The sequence below is a fragment of the Oryctolagus cuniculus genome, chromosome 14, assembly GCF_964237555.1.
Source record: "Oryctolagus cuniculus chromosome 14, mOryCun1.1, whole genome shotgun sequence".
Lineage (NCBI taxonomy): Eukaryota > Metazoa > Chordata > Mammalia > Lagomorpha > Leporidae > Oryctolagus > Oryctolagus cuniculus.
The window spans coordinates 22,187,038-22,205,566 of NC_091445.1; the positions used below are offsets into that span (position 1 = coordinate 22,187,038).

Below are 18,529 nucleotides of genomic sequence, written 5' to 3' on the forward strand. Positions count from 1 at the left end.
TGTGACTAAGACTATAGACACTGCAGTGGAGAAATTATCCTGAATTATCCAGAATGAGCAAATATAATTGCAAGAATCCTTGAAATTGAGAAGTGGTCCTGGCTGGATAAGAGATGAATACAAAAAGAAGGCATAAACCCTTGAAGCATGAGAGGAATTCTAATGGTGGCTTTGCAAATGGAAGAAACTCATGTGCCAAGGAGTGTGGCAACTCTAGAATCTGGTAGAGTCCCTGAGCCAACATTCAGCAAGAAAGTGATGATCTTTGTCCTACAACCTCAAGAACCTGACTTCTTACAACTCAGAAGTTAACAGCTGGGGCATGAACCAGCACCCAAATGGGATACCAGCGTCGCAGGGGGCGGCTTTACCCACTATGCTACAACGCTGCTCCCAAATAAATAAATCTTTTGAAAAATCGATTTTACCTAAAATTGTTGGATAAAGGTTCATTCTGTATAAGTACAATGGATATTTTAATCAAGCATTATTTTAACATCAATGGTAAAACTTTGTAAATAACATGATTCATAAGGAAAGAAAAAAGGGGAGTACAGAAAGAAGAAAATTTAAGTTCAGTACCTTTCATTTTGAACCAACAAAAACTTAAAAAGGAAGTTAATGATTAATCAACACAAAGTTAATGTCTATCATTTTATGTCTGCCTAGGCAGTTATTTTAATGACTGCCATTATCACAACGTCTCTCTGTCAATGTGAGATCTGGAACTGGAAATACAACTCTGTCTAAAAATGATGCATTGAAGAGTGAATGCCTGTACAGATCGAAATTTCTGATGGAATCCATTTAAGTGGTGGCTCACAGTGTTTAATAATCTGTTTATTTTTGTATTGAACATCCACTAGAAAGCATCATTCTGACAAAGGTATTTATTTCTGGGTCCGTGTTTTACTTCTTGCCAACCTATCTATTATGCATGCTTCTGTCAAGTGCATAACTCTTTACTACAATTTCTACTCCTAGAAGACTAAAGCAGTGCCTTTGTGCTCTGAAAGAGTTAATACCTTTCCTTAAGAGTCTGGTTTAATACATGAGAGTGACTTGGGCACTGGTGATGAGCCAGCTCAATATACGTTGTAGAGAATCAGTCATCTTGTGAAAGAAGCGGTTAAATACACTTTAATTGAGATTCCCGTTACAAGTGGGAAGTTTTAAAAGTGCTGATGAATTAAGAGTTCCATTTAGAGTCAGATTTAACGTTTGGCTATAGGGCTAATGTCTAGGGTATATTTAAGGCACCATGATAGTGGATACCGACATAAGTAGTGATAACTCTTGCATCTGATGGATGGTTGGTCTCAAAGACTTTAAGGCTCTTGTTAACTCTGATAGTGCATGCTGCCATGCACATCAGAAATCTAGCCTGGGAACAAATATGCATGAGCAGTCACACTATAAAAATCAGAGGATAAAGAGGAAACTATAAAAATAAGCAGAGTGTGGGGGAAGAAGGTGGACAGTTAAAATAAGGGCCTGCTTTGAATCAAGGATTTAAAACACTTTGAAATCTTTAGTGTGGATGTCCTTTTCCTACTAGTGGCTTCCAGGTTTTTAGGATGAGGATTCATTTTTAAAGGCAATTTTGTTATCTGCAACAATGATCATGCTTTATCTCTTCAGACAATGTATAATGACGAAGTCATCCCTTTAAATGATTTTGAATATGGTTAGTACTCATTTGTGTGATATGTTTTTTATTCAGTCAGTAAGTAGATCAGACTGCATGTCCATAGGATTTTAGGGAAATAACTTAAGGATTCCAAATGAGTACAAGCCACAGAATATTATGTATTTTTTTCTTTTTAGTTTTATTTTCTTAGAAGTACAAATTTCCTAAGAATTGAGATTGGTTCATCAGTTGACATTTAGAAGGTGCATATGATGTCATGAATATTATTATAAAGAAAACACACACTCCAACAACTGGAGAAAGTAACTAACATGCGTTTCTTACGGCTCATTATGTTGGAATACTGTGAAGAGCTTCATAGTAAGCCTTGTAAAATCTCAAGAACCCAGAGTAGGCATTGTGGTGTAGTAGGCTAAGCCTCCACCTGTGGCGCTGACATCCAACATGGCCACCAGTTCATTTCTACTGTGGCTTGGGAAAGCAGTGGAAGATGGCCCAAGTGCTTGGGCCCCTGCACCCCTGTGGGAGACCCGAAGAAGCTCCTGGCTGTTGGCTTCAGATTGGCGCAGCTCCAGCTGTTGCAGCCATTTGGGGAGTGAACCAGTGGATCAAATACCGTCCTCTCTGTCTTTCCCTCTCTCTGTCTGTAATTCTGCTTCTCAAATAAATACATAAAATCTTTAAAAAAATACCAAGAATCGCCGGTGCCGTGGCTCACTAGGCTAATCCTCCGCCTAGCGGCGCCGGCACACAGGGTTCTAGTGCCGGTTGGGGCGCCGGATTCTGTCCCGGTTGCCCCTCTTCCAGGCCAGCTCTCTGCTGTGGCCAGGGAGTGCAGTGGAGGATGGCCCAGGTGCTTGGGCCCTGCACCCCATGGGAGACCAGGAAAAGCACCTGGCTCCTGGCTCCTGCCATCGGATCAGCGCGGTGCGCCAGCCGCAGCGCGCCGGCCGCGGCGGCCACTGGAGGGTGAACCAACGGCAAAGGAAGACCTTTCTCTCTGTCTCTCTCTCTCACTGTCCACTCTGCCTGTCAAAAAAAAAAAAAAAATCAAGAATCATCATTGATATTATTTTACAGATGCCAAAAAGAAAACTGAGACATGTTAGAGGATTGCTTAAAGGTAAACTGATTTCAGCCAGTTTCTCTGTTCCCACATTTTAGGTTTTTTTCACCAAAGAGCAGTGTCCATAATACATAGCAAAGTATAACCAATATGAGACAAATCCATATGAATATACTGGAAAGTATCTTATTTACAAACTACAAAGTTGGAATTCTCAGATTCCTGTATATGTTTTGTAATGAGACTTTTGGTAATGTTTACTTCCTAGTAATTTATATAACACTTTCTGTTAAGTAACGATATCAGGGCTTTTTAAAATATATTTCAAATTATCACAGTAACCCTTTAATTTAGTTAAGATTTACTTTTACGATCATTTTGGACATGAGAACTCAGAGATGTGAAAAAGTGAAATAAATCTTGTAGGTAATAACGGGCAAAACCACCTATTAGGTGCTCCAGTTCTAGACTATGTTTTCTTTATTCTTTACTCATTGTTTTAAGGAATCATACAGATTGCTTGATGTAATACCAAAATATGTATAAGAGAATATCTGCAAAAATAATTGGAAGATTTGATTTCTAGCAAATTCTATTACTGTCTATGTGATGAAGGGCAACAAAAGTATCTTGCATTGGTTTGGAATTGATTGGAATTTTACAATTATCAGGTGATTTACTATATATTATGATATTTGGTTGCAACTTTTGGAGGGTGATGAAGTGGTTATTGGTCTTTCACAGATAGTGTGTCTCTCTTGTCTCCTTTACCCTGGATAATTCTGTTTTCATTCCCCACATACCTGCCTTCCAAGGAGAATTATTTATATAGGACTAGACTTTGTTGCGGTAATGGTATAATGAGTAAAGAAATGGAATTAGAGAAGCCAAGTGAAGCTTAAAACATCTGTATATGTGAAAAATGGAAACAGTTGGAAGGAAAACACTCTGAAGAAGGAAGCAGAGGTAGCCACTGGGTTAGGAATGCCGTGGGGAAGTGAAGATAAAGTGACCATCCAGGAAGCAGGGAAATAATTTTGATACACAGGAGAGGGAGGCTAGAAACAAAGGGATACAAGTAGCTTCTTGATGAAAGAAAATAACAACCATAGTTGTTAATCATAGTTAAATGTGTATGTGTGCGTCCTTCAGAGTGTGCTGTGGGGTTACAGTGTTTTATAACATTTGATAATTATTGGGTGTGTATTAAAATTAAAGCTAGAAGACATTGATTTGGATTAAAATATAAGGTATATGACAAGCACAGATGTGTGAAGTCTTGTTCTAATTTGTTGTGTCATTGGTGTCTACTAATCTCTTGGTGTCTTTGCTTTCATATCAAATGGTAGAAGAATTACAATGAATTTGTTTCCCAAATACACTGTAGAAGTGAGCAGGTTCTCTGAAATAATATTCTAGCCTGTGAAATATTTTGTTCTGTGATATAACCCTCCATATTCCTATTCAGCCAAATAAGGCGACTTTGTAGGGATCACTACATATGACAGTAACCTGATTTCATTCTTTCGTAACAGCAAATCAGGGCCCTACTTTGTCTTCTTTGCACAAAGAAGATGTAGTACCTTATGTGTAAAGACCAAATTGACCTTGTGAATACCACAGCTAATTAAATGAAGACTGTAACTCAATGCGAGTTTGCACTAAAAAATGGTCTGCCGCCTCCTGAGATTCATCTAAGAACAAACGAGATAGTCAATACGTAGGTGTTTATGAGCTTGACATGAAGTCATTGCAAGATTTCTGTTAGCAATTACTTCCTTTATTATCCTGTTTGTGGAGAGTGTTAAGCTTTCTTTGTGTTGTACGTGCGTTTTACCTAATATCATAGATGCATGCTCAGCAGTGATTTGAAAGTTACTTTGGCTTCAGGTAACATATGACAACTAACTTGTTGATCTTAGGAAAGATTCTGGAAGAATGCATACATATTACAATTTGGTACATAAATATTTGAGATTAGCAATATTTCCTATTGATGAAAATTGTGAATATTTATCCTACCAAATATTTGTCATTAGTAGCTACAGTTTTGCTCCCTAAGATGTTTGCTTATAAGCACTAAATGAAAATGCATTACATATATATGCATTATATATTATATATGTATTATATATATCATATATGTGTATATATGTGCATTTACCTATTCCAGTTAATTTATAGAATTGATTATCACTTGACTTAAAGAGCATTGACCTTTGCCACTTTCAGGTTGATTCTGACACCAGCCACAAACAATATCCTTTCAGTAATATCAAAGAATGATGACACAAAGGAAAGTTAGTATTGAGTTTCCACAGTTTTCTCATCTATAGATTTGCAGGAAATGTGCAACTGTAGCCTATTTATGAGGACACTGCTCAGCAAGTTTCCATACTGTTGCTAACCTGACCAGTGCAGTCCTACTTTGAGTTCCGTATCTGCTCAGAAATTTGATGGTCAGGGTCAGCACTGTGGTGCTGCAGGTCAAGCTCATGCTGGCAATGCCAGCAACCATATTGGAATGCCAGGTTGAGTACTGGCCAGTCTGCTTCCAATCCAACTTTCTGCTGTTGTAGCTGGGAAGGCAGCAGATATGAAATAAGTGCTGGGGACACTGTCACTCACGTGGGAGAGCAGGGTAGAGTTCCTGGCTCTGAGTTCATTCACTCTGACCCAGACCTAGCAGTGAGTGGCATTTGGAGAGTGAATCAGAAGAAGGAAGATCTCTCTCTCTCTCTCTCTCTCTCTCTCTCCCCCAACCCCCTTCTCTGTCTCTCCATCTCTCTGCCTTTGGATAAATAAATAAGTATACAAAATAAATTTTATGGCTTCCGATTCAGAGAGCTAAAATCAATGTTAAATCTATTTAAATATTATTTGAATTGTGAAAATTACAAAAAAGAATGTTCAAAATCCTTTGACAAATTTCTGTCCCTTGATTTTTTAATATTTGTATTACCAACTATATTTTGATTAAAATAATCATGGCTGGCGCCATGGCTCACTTGGCTAATCCTCTGCCTGTGGTGCCAGCACCCTGGGTTCTAGTCCTGTTTGGGGTGCCGGATTCTGTCCCGGTTGCTCCTCTTCCAGTCCAGCTCTCTGCTGTGGAGTGCAGTGGAGGATGGCCCAGGTCCTTAGGCCCTGTACCCACATGGGAGACCAGGAGGAAGTACCTGGCTCCTGGCTTTGGATCGGCGCAGCATGCCAGCTGCAGCACATTGGTCATAGTGGCCATTTGAGGGGTGAACCAACGGAAAAGGAAGTCCTTTCTCTCTGTCTCTCTCACTGTCTAACTCTGCCTATCAAAAAAAATAATAATCAAAATATCATCTGATCTGGGAAATTAGTCAGATAAGGCTATGTAGTTCTTATCAAATAAGCCTTAAAATATATGACTGGTTTAATTCTGTAATTAATACACAGTTATTCTTAAGTGTTGAAATTTAACTGAAATGTGATCCCTGTTAAACATAAGAGTAGGAATAAGAGAGGGAAGAGATATATAATTTGGGACATGCTCAAGCTGACTTGCCCCAAATGGTAGAGTTAGAAACATACCAGGGGACTCCAATTTAATCCCATCAAGGTGGCATGTACCAATGCCATCTCACTAGTCCAAGTGATCAATTTCAGTTCACAATTGATCATAATGAAAGGACTAAGAGTCAAAGGGAGCACATAAGCAAGTCTAGTACCTGCTAACACTAACCGATAGAATAAATAAAGGGGAGAGTGATCCAACATGGGAAGTGAGATACTCAGCAGACTCATAGAATGGCAGATGTCCTAAATAGCACTCTGGCCTCAGAATCAGCCCTAAAGGCATTCAGATCTGGCTGAAAAGCCCATGAGAGTATTTCAGGCATGGAAAGCCAAGACACTCTGGCAAAAGATCTCTGTGAGTGAGATCTCAGTGGAAAGAACAGGTCTTCAAAGAAGGAGGTACCTTTCTCTGAAGGGAGGAGAGAACCTCCACTTTGACTATGACCTTGTCTAAACAAGATAAGAGTCGGAGAACTCAGAGGGCTTCCATAGCCTTGGAAACTCATGACTGGAGCATAGGGAGATTACTGATGCCATAGACAGGAGTGTCAATTGGTAAAGTCAACAACAGGAGTCACTGTGCACTTACTCCTCATGTAGGATCTCTGTCCTTAATGTGCTGTGCATTGAGATTTAATGCTATAACGAGTACTCAAATAATATATTTCACTTTGTGTTTCTATGGGGGTGCAAACTGTTGAAATCTTTACTTAATGCATACTAAACTGATCCTCTGTAAAAAAAAAAAAAAAAAAAAAAAAAAAAAAAAGAAAAGAAAAGAAACTATCAACTCCCAACTTGACTCTCACTGGGATTAAACATGACAATAGGTCTGATCTGATTTCATCATCATTAAAAAAAAATCATCTATTATTTTTCACTTTATGTTTCTGTGTGGGAGCAAACTGTTGAAATCCTTACTTAATGTATACTAAGCTGATCTTCTGTATATTAAGATAATCGAAAATGAATCTTGATGTGAATGGAAGGGGAGAGGGAGTGGGAAAGGGGAGGGTTGTGGGTGGGAGGGACGGTAGGGGGGGGAAGCCATAGTAATCCATTATTCGTACTTTGGAAACGTATATTCATTAAATAAAAGTTAAAAAAAAATATTAATGACAAGTCTTTCTCCAAGGGGACTCCCTTTTTTATGATTTTAGAATCTATCTTATAGTTTTATAGTATAAACATGTAACTTCCTGAGTCATTTTCATGGTTTGTACATGCAGGAGAGAAGAGCATAGACTTTACAATTTTCCAGCCAAGTTCACCTGGAACTAATGGCATTAACCTGCCTAATTGTAGGACTAGAGAATTTTGTCTTCATTCTCCAGCAAGGAGAGGAGAAGTGAAAAATGATGAGTTGGAAATTGCTACCACATTCATAAAGAGCACCATTACTAATTATGAACATATCCCAGTAGAATTGCATGTTATCTTTTGCTTGTTGTTATCTAAGCTCATTGGTCTTCTGAGCCTTTAAGCTTACAAATGTAAGTTCTATGGGATTAGGACATCTTGGTTTTCTCATTTGTTTCTTAAGACTACTTAGATCCTGTTAATTCCTAGTTATTGAAAGGTTGACTCAACAATTCAACCTCTAAAATTGTTTTCAGGAGCATCGGAAATAGAGATGTGGAATAATCTGGCATAAAATACACTTGACAGGTGATTTCAGTGATTAGATGAAACAGGAGGTAACATATGTCTACCATCATTAACTACTAACATTTGATGAGCACCTATGGGTACCTGTCATTTTAAGAAGACTTGATCATGGTGGGATAAAGTTAACTCTTGTAAGACTGAGTTTCTAAAGTTGAATACATGAAGACTTATAAAGTCCAGACAGGCATTGCCATAGTGCATGAAATCCTTAACTTATATACGAAATTATATACGAAATTTTGTGAGGGTATTTGTGCATTTTCCCTATATTCCCAAAAGTTTCAGTAGCGTAAAAAAGTTTCAGAAATACTGGCTTAGGGGAATGTTTTTATTCAAGGACATAGGATCGATACATAATGAATAAGATATGAAAGAGGAAATGAAAATGCATTGAAAACATTTTACTATTAGTATTCTAAAACTTTGAATATTGCTTTATTATTTAAAAACATGAATTATTATCATTTAATTTACTTGAGGAAAAGGAGACTGAGACAGCAGACATGAACACTGCTAGAGTAAGAGAGAGCTCCCATCTGCTGGTTCACTCCTTAAATGTCCACAACGTGTCGGGGGTATAGACGTAAACTTCTACCACAATTATTTCAGGAAAATGAAAAATGAAGCCCCTATCAAATATCAAGAATAAAATATTTAGATGAGTGTCGTATTCTAGAAGGACTGATCATTTTTGGAATAACTGCTCAAGAGCCGGAGATGTTTTCATCATTTTGAAAAACATTATTGAGCTTTGTAATTAGAAAACAAGAGCCAATGATAAGATTATCTTTAAGACTGGCCTTGTTTTTATGCTAAGAAATTCCATGGTAGCTATTCACATTAAAGTGATATTCACTGTGGGCTTTTCTCCCTCTATCTCTTTTTTTTCTTAGTATTCAATGTTGAACACAGCCTGAATCCATGCTTCTTTCTCAAGGTAAGAATTAAAATAAGATTTTTTTCCAAATCAAGTACACAAATGAAGCTCCTACTCTTCACTCTAGAAACCTATAATCCACATTTCTTCTTTATTTTAATACTGTTAAATAACTTTGCCCACTTTAATATGTATCTATGGACCACAGTTTGTACATGCAGTATATAAACAGGGAGATTCAAAAATAAAAATATGATGGCCGGCACCACAGCTCAACAGGCTAATCATTCACCTGTGGTGCTGGCACCCCGGGTTCTAGTCCCAGTCGGGACACATGGATTCTGTCCCGGTTGCTCTTCTTCCAGTCCAGCTCTCTGCTGTGGCCCAGGAGCGCAGTGGAGGATGGCCCAAGTCCTCGGGCCTTGCACCTGCATGGGAGACCAGGAGAAGCACCTGGCTCCTGGCTTCCTATCACTGCGGTGCGCTGGCTGCAGCATGCCACCGGTGCAACCACTGAGGGGTGAACCAATGGAAAAGGAAGACCTTTCTCTCTGTCTCTCTCTCTCACTGTCCACTCTGCCTGAAAAAAAATAAAAATAAAAATATGAAATTTTTCAGCTTGTTTCTCATATTGCAGAGTGTAGTTGGCGTGGCTCTATCAGGTGAAAACTGCTGAACATGACGAACATCACCCTGAAGGCAGCACCCCGGTAACTACCCACCACACTCCTTACTCACGTGAACAAGCTGAAGTTACGCCTTTTTTCTCTTATTCCAATTGTTTATCTGCTTCGCTAAACTAGTGTACACAGTGTGGTTGTTTCCAAATTTCTTTCTTTTCTCTTTTTAAAAGGATTTATTTATTTATTTGAGAGTCAGAGTTACAGAGAGAGAGAGAGAGAGAGAGAGAGAGAGAAAATCTTCATCTGCTGGCACTTCATCACAGCGCCAGAGATGGGCCTGGCTGAAGCCAAGAGCCACAGCTTTTTCCAGGTCTCCCACATGGGTATTTGGGTCCCAAGCACTTCCCGCTGCTTTTCCCAGGCCACCAGCAGGAAGTTATATTGGAAGTGGAGCAGGTAGGTGGTACAGGAACTGGTGCCCAGTGGGATGTCAGCACTGAGGCAGCAGTTTTTCAGCAATGTCACAACGCCGGCCCCCCAAATTATTTTCTTTATAAACGTCTTCATATAGAATCTCAAACATAAATAAGTGGTGCTTATGAGAATCCAAGCAGTGAACAAAAAGAAAAGTCTTAAGAATTGAGAAGATAAATATAAAACATTTTGAAAGAAATGAAAAGTAAATCAAGCCACAATATTGTGAAAGACAAAGCTACAAAAAATAAATTAATTAATAATAGTAAAAGCTTCACCCATCCCAGTTGTCGCTCCCCCTCTTCGTGGAGGAATGACACAGGACCCTGCGCTGTTCTTTCTGTCCGCTCGGCCCTCCCCGGGTTTGCTGCTGGTTCTTCCCGGGTTGGCTACTATCCCTTCCACCTCCGTGGAAGGGCAGTTCCCCCTGGCCGCATTCCCCACTTCCGCAGGGGAGCGGCACACCGCCGGCCGGCTCTCTCGGGGGCTGCACGGGTTCCCTTAGATGTTCCCCATAGATGTTCCTGGTGCATGCCGTCTCTCTCCTCCTTTATAGTCCTCCTCCGCCAATCCCAACTCGGCTGAGTACGCTGCTCTCCTCCAATCAGGAGCAAGTCCTACAGTTAATTGGTTGAACTGGAGGCAGCTGTGCGGAAGCTGTTTACTTCTCTCCCAGCGCCATATTGTGGGAGAGCAGATGCATAGAATAAGTCCTAATTCGAGTAACTTAGTCTAGTCCGGATTGCTCCCCACAGATCCCCCTTTCTTTTTATTTTTTGGCGTTGATACGCGCCTGTCTTCGGTGTCCCGCGGCACACACTCTGCTCTACTTGCTAGAGCTGCCACAGGCTCTTACAAGTCCTATCAATCAGGAAAACCGAATCCGGGTCCTCTCTTCGCCATGTTGTGAGGAGGTTTTTAGGCGCTGATGCGTGCCTGTGTTCGGTGCCCTGCAGCGCATACTCTGCTCTGCTAGAACTGCCTGCAGGTGTTTACAAAACCTATCAGGCAAACCGAATCCAAGCCTTCTCATTGCCTTATTGTGGGGGAGACTTATTAGTGTTGGTTCGTGCCTATCTTCGGTGACCTGCAGCTCATACTCTGGTCGAGCTTTGCTGGCGCTTACCGCCTTAAATCAGGCAGACCGAATCCAAGCCTCCTAATTGTTGCATTGTGGGGAAGCCTTATTTTTCTCTATTTCTCTATCTCCGGGCATTTCTATTTCTCCCATTTTACTTCTGTCTGCCAGCATTCCTATTTCTCTCACTTTACTTCTAAAACTTCTGTTTCTCTTATCCCTGCGGCTTCCCGGCACCTCGCCCCGCCGGCGGGTTCCCGGCTCTGCGCCGCTTCAGCCCGCGCGCCTCTCTCATCTGCGCAGCTTCCCGGCTTTGCGCGGCTCCGCGGTCTCCACGCTTAACCCTTTCGCGTCTGAACCACGGCCTACGCCAGCGTTCCCTATCTATTCACGCCCCGTGCTCTCTCTGCACGCGGCGGCTTCCGCGAGTAACACAGCGTAGCTTGCGTCTCCGCCACTAGGATTCAATCTAAGTTCCCCGGGCTAGCCTGGCGAATTCAACCCAGCGTACGTCTCCGCCCCACGGTTTGGCTTCCCGTCCTTTGCTCCCCGGGCTAATCAGACGGATCCCAACCTGGCTTGCATCTCAGCTTCTGGTTTCAACTTTTCGCCCCCTATTCCCGGGCTAACTTGAGAACCCCAAAGTGGCTTTCGTTTCCGCCTCGGCCTGCCCCCCGCGGCTTCAATTTCCCTAACATTTTTCTCTACCCGGTATGTTTCCCAAGCTTTCCTCCAACAATACTCCTCCCTCATTTCTCCTGGCCTCTCCCCACAGTCCGCGTCCGAGTCTGTTTGTTCTAGCTTTCACTTTCGCTTTCGACCTTAGAGATTTCTCCCAGCTTCCCCCCGTAGTCCGAATCCGAGTCTATGCCTAGGCTTTCAATAGCTTCTTCCGGCTCCTTTTTCGTCCGGCTTTTCCCTAGGCTGTTTGCTAATCTCTCTCTCCGGTAATTTCCCAGTTCTTCCCGTTTCTTCCCTCCTAAGTTTCCTATCCGAGTCAGGTTTCCTATCCGAGTCACGGCACCATTATGTCGCTCCCCCTCTTCGTGGAGGAATGACACAGGACCCTGCGCTGTTCTTTCTGTCCGCTCGGCCCTCCCCGGGTTTGCTGCTGGTTCTTCCCGGGTTGGCTACTATCCCTTCCACCTCCGTGGAAGGGCAGTTCCCCCTGGCCGCATTCCCCACTTCCGCAGGGGAGCGGCACACCGCCGGCCGGCTCTCTCGGGGGCTGCACGGGTTCCCTTAGATGTTCCCCATAGATGTTCCTGGTGCATGCCGTCTCTCTCCTCCTTTATAGTCCTCCTCCGCCAATCCCAACTCGGCTGAGTACGCTGCTCTCCTCCAATCAGGAGCAAGTCCTACAGTTAATTGGTTGAACTGGAGGCAGCTGTGCGGAAGCTGTTTACTTCTCTCCCAGCGCCATATTGTGGGAGAGCAGATGCATAGAATAAGTCCTAATTCGAGTAACTTAGTCTAGTCCGGATTGCTCCCCACACCAGTTATCATCTCCCTTAAGTGGAATTGAGGAGCATTTGTAGTGAATTGAAATGAACAACTATAAAAGCAAGTATAGGAGGATCCTATTTTGTAGCATCTGTTCTGTCTTGGTACCATATGAGCACTCTATTTGTATAAAGAGGTAATTGGCCAGGCAACAAATGCTAGATTTCTAATATACTTCAATGAGTAGGAAAAGAAAATCCGGACAATGATCCACATTTATTCACCTTCATCAGCAGCATGATGTCGTCTACAACTCATTTCTTTCGACTTCGAAGAGCTACGATGCTTCACCATGACCAATACCACCAAGCAATCTGCAATTTTTTGTAAAGAAAAGGAATTATACTGATTTTACTTTTGCTTATCAGAAATTTAAGATGCTTGAAACAATGGTGGTATTTTTATAGGTTTGACATTTTGTATTGACCTATGTTTCCTACAGTTATTTGTTGTTTGCAAAATTTAACATAGAAACATACACACACACACGTTCTAGGAATATAATATTTGGGTGACAAATAGATTTTTCTAAAAGGTTAATATTCTTTTTCGTCTTTGGAAAGAAAAAATAGTTAAAATTAATTCTAGCATTTGCATATATTTTCCTCATTATATTATGGATTTCCTGTGGGAAAAGGATTATAATTCATTTCTTTTTGTAACTTTATGCACTGTTCAGCATATAATAGTTGCTCACTAGTTGTTAAGTAGAATCGGAGAAAACAAAGTCTTCTTAGAAAAGAAGAATCCTGGGGTCAGCACTGTGGTGCAGTGGGTTAACGCCCAGGCCTGAGGCGCCGACATCCCACATGGGCGTTGGTTGGAGACCCTGCTGCTCTACTTCTGATCCAGCTCTCTGCTATGGCCTGAGAAAACAGTAGATGGCCCAACTCCTTGGCCCCAGGAGCTGTGTGGGAGACCCAGAAGAGGCTCCTGGCTCCTGGCTTCAGATCAGTGCAGTTCCGGCCCTTGCGGCCATTTGGGGAGTGAACCAACGAAGGAAGACCTTTCTCTCTGTCTCTGCCTCTCACTGTCTGTAATTCTAACTCTCAAATAAAATAATTTTTTTTAAAAAACAGATTTAATTATATTTTTGAAAGTCAAAGTTATAGAGCAAGAAGAGAGGCAGAGAAAGAGATCTTCCATCTGATGGTTCACTCCCCAAATGGCCGCAACAGCTGGAGCTGTGCCGATCCGAAGCCAGGAGCCAGGAGCTTCTTCCTAGTCTCTTACATGGGTGCAGGGGCCCAAGGACTTGGACCATCTTCAACTGTTTTCCCAGGCCACAGCAGAGAGCTGGATTGGAAGTGGAGCAGCCTGGACTAGAACCAGAGCCCACATGGGATGCCGGCCCTGTAGGTGGAGGATTAACCTACTGTGCCATGGTGCCGGCCCCATAAATAAATCTTAAAAAAAAAAAAAAAAGAAAGAAAAGAAGATTTCTTCCATTACACAAACTATAACTGTTGACCTTTCACGTGGTGAACACTGAGACTTTCAGCATCATCCCTTAAAACCTACCTCCTTTTGATTCTCTTATTTTTCATGGCTGCAATGGTCATTCTAAGTTGATGAGCTCCATGTTAATAACACAGCCATGAACTTCAACATTCCTTGGGTGTCCTATGGGGATCTCAATTTAGTATGATTAAAACTGAACCTCTTAATTATTCCATAAGTTATATGTCACTACTGTTTGCTTAATTTATTATCTAATAATTTCTCAACTATTCCTATTCTCTGATCTTCACATTCGAATTCTAATGACTCCACCTACTAATCACCTTTTGAATCCATCTACTTGTTTTTATCACTTATTCTTCTAGCTGGTCTGTTTATTAATATCTCTTGCTTGCTTTTCTTCAACAATATAGCAACACTTCAAGCAAATTTTCTTTTCAACATAAACCCTAAGTTTCTATTACTAATTCCCCACCTGGTACCTCTGGTGATCACATAGATGCTCTGTTGAGCCCTCATTCAAATTCTGGTGACTGAATAGCTGTTTCAAGAGAGAATGTAAAGCTTCCTCCAGGTTACAATTAGCAAACAGTAGAGTAATATGAAGTCTTCTACTGTCCATGATGTGCAGATGTCCAAATTTATGTACTTTTTTTTCTTTACAGTGAGCACCGATTCACAACAAATCATGCCCAGAAGGTAAATAAAAGGATATCAAATGGATCTGAACTAAAGTAATGAGAACTCTTTTGAACTGGTAATTTTCTGTATATCCATTGCCTCTGTTTCTAACACAACTTTCTAAGGTCAAGGCAGATATACAAATAATAATGGAATTTCAGAGATTCAGCGAGTAAATTTTAAAACACTGGAAATAACACTCCCACACCTCAGAATTAATATAAATATTTGAACAATAAACATAAGTGTTTCTGAGAATAAAAGAGCATTAAAACTCAGTGTTTATTGAAATGGAGATAAAAATTAACTCATTAGGAGTAGGCATTAAGCCCAGTGATATACTGTCCAAGTCACACATGAAAGTACCTGGGTTGGATTCCTGGCTTTAGCTCCTTACTCCAGCTTCCTGCTGATGTAGACCCTGGGAGGCAGTGGTGCTGGCTCATGTAATTGGGTTCCTGCCACTCAGATGGGAGATTGATTGTGTTCCTGTCTCTTGGTTCCAGTCTCTGCCCAACCCTGGTCATTGCAGGCATTTGGATTGCAAGCACAAGGGATCTTTTTCTGCCTGTCTGACCACCTCTCTCCATTTCTTTCTGCCTTTCAAATAGATAATTTTAAAAATAAATTTAAATGAACACATTGATAGTGTCTTGAGATACAATATTATATCCTTATCACTATAACACAGATAAAGACTTATCCAGGATCAAAGCAATGTGTAATGTTAAAAGAGGTAGAATCCAAATCAAAGCAATTATAAAACTTTAAAAAGATTACATGTGATATTTCCAGGAGGAATATTACCATTGATTCTACTCTGAATAATTGAAAGATGATATCCTACATACTTGTGACAGAAAGACCTTGTTATAATCTGTTCTTTTGAGATTGCATAATTTGAGATTGCATAATTTGAAATTAGGAGCAAACAGCAAAAAATTCATGGACAGCCAATGTGTCAACATTCTATAGTCTAGGTGAAAACAAGAAAATTGAATTTAAAATATAATTTTTAATTTTAAAAGATTTATTTATTGCTTGAAAGCTTGAGTTACAGACAGAGGGAGCGACAGAGAGATAAAGAGAGATCTTCCATCTGCTGGTTCACTTCCCAGATAGTTGTAATTGTCAGAAATGGACCAGGCTAAATCCAGGAGCCAGGAGATTCTTCCTGGTCTCCCTTGTGGCTATCAGGGGCCTAAGCATTGACCCATCTTCCATTGCTTTTCCCAGCCCATTAGCAGGGAGCTAGATCAGAAGTGGGACAGCTGGAGGAACACAAACCGGTGCCCGCATGGGATGCCAGTATTGCAATGGCTTTACTTGCAATGCCACAACATTGGCTACTGAAAATATATTTTCTTAAAGCTTATGTATACTTGTTTTTTGAAAATCAGAGACACAATGAGAGAGAGAGAGAGAGAGAGAGAGGCACTTTCCACATTCCCACTATAGCCAGTTCTAGACCATGTGAAACCCAGGAGCCAGGAACTCCATCAAGTCTCCCATGTGAGTGGCAGGACCCAAGCACCTGAACCATCACTTGCTGCCTTTTAGGGTGTGCAGTAGCAGGAAACTGGACTGGAAGCAGAGGCAGAGCTCAATTTCAGGCACTGGACATGGGGTAGAGTTGTCCCAAGTGGTTGCTTAACTTGCTGCACCACAATGCTCACCTCCAAAACACAATTGATAAATACCTGGATAAAACCCAATTTGAGGATTTCTCTTGATTCTTCCAAGGAGAACAAATCTCATCTGATTGAATTGTACCCCCCTTTTCCTTTAGTAGTTATACCTTTTCTAAGTCTGTATAATGGCACAGAAACACACACGCAGACGCACACACACACAGTACAGAGCCCTCATTTCACCCCAGATAATAGAAACAATCTGTAAGAATCTGACTTAAGATTTTCTGTGGGCATCATGACAGCAGGAAATGAGCTGTCTCAAGCTAAGTTTTGACTCTGTACTTCCCTAAGCTTTTATAAGCTATATGTTTTTCCTTGCTTTTCAAAAGATCCTGCTAACCACAGATTTAAATTTTTTTATTCATTTATTTGACAGGCAGAGATATAGACAGAGAGAGAGAAAGAGGGAGAGAGAGAGAGAGAGAGAGAGAGGTCTTCCTTCTGTTGATTCACTCCCCAAAAGGCTGCCACGGCCAGTGCTGTGCTGATCCGAAACCAGGAGCCAGGTACTTCCTCCTGGTCTCCCATGCGGGTGCAGGAGCCCAAGCACCTGGGTCCTCCTCCACTGCCTTCCCGGGTCACAGCAGAGAGCTGGACTGGAAGAGGAGCAACCCAGACTAGAACCTAGCTCCCATATGAGATGCCTGCGCTGCAGGTGGAGGATTAACTAAATGAACCACGGTGCCAGCCCTACGACAGATTTTAAATTCCAGACATGATCATGAAATTCGACACTTAAAAATAAACGGTGAAGATTATTATAAAGAAAGGTAAATGGTTCAGTTTTATGCATTTATTCACTTGTTTCATGTAATGTGGGACCTTTCGCTACTGGAGTTCTATAAGTCAAATATATTATGCAAATATGGTTAAGGGGAAGACAACATCTCAAAATAATCAATGATCTACAATAGAAAAATACTACAAATTGTTCAGCACTGATCATTTCTAAAGCTATTACTATGCATGCTAGTTTAATTTAATTTGGATAAATACAGCATTTTTTATAAGATTTTAAAATTTTTCCAATACCAGTTTTTGTAGAAAGTGTTTCCAGAGAATTTTCTTTTTTTTTTTTTTTCTTTAAAGATCTTACTTATTTATTTGAGAGGTAGAGTTACAGTGAGAGGGAGAGACAGAGAGAAAGGTGTTCCACCGGTTGGTTCACTCTCCAAATGGCTGCAATGGCCAGAGCTGTGCTGATCCGAAGCCAGGAGGCAGGTGCTTCTTCCCGGTCTCCCATGTGGGTGCAGGGGCCCAAGGATTTGGGCCATCCTCTACTGCTTTCCCAGGCCACAGCAGAGAGCTCGATTGGAAGTAGAGCAGCTGGGACTAGAACTGGCGCCCATATGGGATGCTGGCGCTACAGGAGGAGGATTAAGCTACTGTGCCACGGTGCTGGCCCTGAGAATTTTCTGTTTAATCTAGTTTCACAACTTCATTTCATACATTTATTTAAAATACATTCTCATTACTTATGAATATCTGTATAATCTGTAGAAATGAACAGCTTCTTCTGATTGATACTGTTGACAAATTCTTCCTCTATATATCAATCATTCTTGGATATTTTTAATAGGAAACTGCATTGTACCTATAGATCAATCTAGAAACTAATGACTTTTTACAAGATTATTTAATTTATTTCAGGAGTTTTTGTAATTATCAAGGTAGATAGATTACAAATCTTTCATTAAGTTACTGTAATATCTTGATGTTCTCAATGCTTTAAGTTGTTTTCTTGTGTCTATAGTATTTATACACATTATTAATTTTTCTACAAGAAACTGGGTAGATTCACTTATTAATTTTAAAACTTTATATTATTTTAAAAATTCCACATACACAATCATTTGCCTATGAAAATGAGAGACATATTCTCTGGGCATTTTGTAAATACTCTTCAATTGTCTCTGACTTACTCTTGTTCTGTTAGAAATAAGCTTTCAGTCTTACTAGGCACCTTGAAAGAAATTCCTATTTTCATCCCTCTGAATTTATTATTTGGATGAACTATGTTTGATGTTTCTAGTACTATGTTTCATTATATTTCAATTTATGAATAATTTTATCCACTATGAAATATTCCCTTATCTGCTCTATCTCCTTTTGTGAGACTTCAGGTAAGTGATTCTTTTTTTAAAGATTTATTTATTTGAAAGGCAGAGCTACATAGAGAGAGAAGGAAAGGCAGAGAGAGAGAG

General features: G+C 40.7%; 1 long non-coding RNA gene across 1 annotated transcript in view; it reads right to left on the bottom strand.

Annotated features, from left to right (window-relative positions):
* LOC127492779 (uncharacterized) overlaps positions 1 to 18,529 on the bottom strand; it is a 101,414-nt gene that overhangs the window by 28,529 nt on the left and 54,356 nt on the right. The window contains exon 2 of the long non-coding RNA XR_007922536.2: positions 12,714 to 12,803. This is a non-coding gene — a long non-coding RNA (uncharacterized lncRNA). The remainder of the gene's footprint in view (positions 1 to 12,713; positions 12,804 to 18,529) is intronic.